The sequence below is a fragment of the Aotus nancymaae genome, unplaced genomic scaffold, assembly GCF_030222135.1.
Source record: "Aotus nancymaae isolate 86718 unplaced genomic scaffold, 86718_ANA_hifiasm-v0.15.2.pri h1tg000053l, whole genome shotgun sequence".
Classification (NCBI taxonomy): Eukaryota; Metazoa; Chordata; class Mammalia; order Primates; family Aotidae; genus Aotus; species Aotus nancymaae.
In genome coordinates, this window is record NW_026988467.1 from 16,372,630 (window position 1) to 16,375,307 (window position 2,678).

Here is a 2,678-nt window from a genome sequence, read left to right on the forward strand (position 1 = left end):
AGTTCTGTGCCATGGCAGTATCGTAGCCAGTGAGATTTATCCAAGGTACAACTATTGCTAATTGAAAACTTTTCCCAATATCCCACCATGACAACTTGCAACATGGTCAGCATTGGCAATTTTTGATAGCCTCTATGGAGATTGAATATTATTTTTTAAAAAAGAAAAAGACACAAAGATTATGATGACAGAAAAGTACTTATAGTAAATGAAAAATGTAGGATGCAGAACATAATTCCCATGGAGATTACAGTTCATAAGTTATCATGTGAAATATAAATATACTTGTGTAAAAGATAGAAAGGAAATATATAAATATGATCATAGGCCAGGCGTGATGGCTCATGACTATAATCCCAGCACTTTGGGAGCGTGAGGTGGGAGGATCACTTGAGGCTAGGAGTAAGGGGCCAGCCTGGCAACATAGCAAGACCCTGTCTCAAAAATAATTCCAAAAATTAGCCAGCATGGTGGCATATGCCTGTAGTCCCACTGCTTGGGAGGCTGAAGTGGGAAGATCGCCTGAGCCCAGGAGTTTGAAACCACAGTGAGCTATGACTATGCCTGTGCACTCCAGGCTGGGCAACAGAGCCAGACCCTGTCTCTAAAAGCAAGCAAACAAACAAACATATCTGTGTGGTGGGATTTGGAGCGATTTTTTTCCCCTCTAGTTACTAATCTTCCTGTAATGCAGCTAATTATTTTTACAGTTTACAGATTTAAAACAATTTTTAAGACACTATTCTCAGAAGTCCTGAAACTTTGCACATAAAGCACGCATGCTTTTAATGGTTTTTAAAGGGCATTGTTTTAAATTGCTAACTAGATAGATGATTTTCTTTCTTTTTCTTTTTTTTTTTTTTTGAGATGGAGTCTCTCTCTGTTGCCCAGTCTGCAGTGCAGTGGCGTGATCTCAGCTCACTGAAACCTCCACCTCCTAGGTTCAAGCAATTCTCCTGCTTCAGCTTCCCGAGCATTTGGGATTACAGGCACATGCCACCAAGCTTGGCTAATTTTTGCAGAAATGGGATTTCACCGTGTTGGCCAGGCTGGTCTCAAACTCCTGACCTCAAATAACCGGCCTGCCTTGGCCTCCCAAAGTGCTGGGATTACAGGTATGAGCCACCGCACCTGGACAGATGGCTTTCCTTTAGTACCTCTCTAAACCTGGAGGCCCACCTGCTTCTAAGCTATAGTAGCCTTCCCTGCCCAAGCAAGCACCAGCTATTATTCTCATCTCCTTCTGTGTCTGTCTGCTAATGCCATGCTCCAATCTGGAGCTGCTCTGTTCCATACGGTAGCCATCACCACAGGTGGATATACAAATTTAAATTAATTTAAATAAATAAATAATTCAGTGCCTCAGTCCCACTGGTCCTTCTCCAAGTGCTCAATAGTCACATGTAGCTCGTGGTTACTGTGGTAGACAGCACAGATATAAATATTTCCATCAGAGAAGAAAGTTCTATGAGGCAGCACTGATCTAGCATCTAGGCTGAAGACAACTTTTAGAACCCTAGCCAAATGAAAGAGTCCCCAGTTCCTTGTAGTCAGTGGATGGACTAGACAATGACCTTCCCATCCTGAGACTTTACTCTCTCATCCCTTCTCTACTCTCTGGAAAGCTCAAGGGCCAGGGAAAATTAAGTATGGCCCTCCCCACTAAAAGGTGGGTCTCCCAATTATAGCTTTTTAGAAGAGCTTTACAGAGCAAAGATTGATCAGGCAGGGTGGAACAGTGAGGAAGGTTAATTAGAGTACCATTTTTTATTATGAAGGTTATTGATAAAGTCACTTAACTGATGTCTACTTTGTGCCAAGTACTCTATTTTCTCTCAGTTAATCCTCAAAGTAAAGAAACTTGCCCAACTCCGTGAGCCAGAATCCATACCTTCAATTACCAAAGCTTATGCTTTCTCTATTATACTAACTTGCCTCCTGGGAAATTCCAAATCTTATAGAAGGATTCTGATTGGCCCTGCTTGAGTAACAAGCCTATCACTAGGACCACCCATATTGGATGAAAAGTTTGGCTGCTATGATTGGTCTGTCCCAGGTCACTGTCCCAGACCAGTAAAGGACATGCCACTGTACTGGTAGATGGTGTCTCAGGAAACTTACCATCTTGAAGAACAGTGGAGGTACAAGTGTGAACATCAACAATAGTGCACATAACAAGCACATATGGCTGGGCTTGGTGGCTGATGCCCGTAATCCTAGCACTTCGAGAGGCTGAAGTAGGTGGATTTTTGGAGTCCAGGAGACCGACATGAGATTTGGGTGGGGATGGACTCCAGCGATCCACCGGCCTCGGCCTCCTAAAGCATGCTAGGATTACAGATGTGAGCCACCAAGCCCAGCCTCATGTGCTTTTTATGTGCACTATTGTTGATGTTCACACTTGTACCTCTGTTGTTCTTCAAGATTGTAAATTTCGGTCCTGTTAGAACCGCCTAAGATCAGGCCGCGCACGGTGCTTCACACCCGTAATCCCAGCACTTTGGGAGGCCAGGGTGGGCAGATCACAAGATCGGGAGTTGGAGACCAGCCTTGCCAACATAGTGAAACCCTGTCTCTACTAAAAATACAAAAATTAGCCAGACGTGGTGGTGTGTGCCCATAATCCCAGCTATTTGGGAGGCTGAGGCAGGAGAATTGCTTGAACCCAGGAGGTGGAG

General features: G+C 44.0%; 1 non-coding gene across 1 annotated transcript; it reads left to right on the forward strand.

The window, feature by feature from the left end:
* On the forward strand, window positions 1-141 carry LOC135269591 (U4 spliceosomal RNA). Its single transcript, XR_010337843.1, has one exon. It is a non-coding gene; the product is annotated as a U4 spliceosomal RNA (small nuclear RNA).
* Window positions 142-2,678: the final 2,537 nt, after the last annotated feature.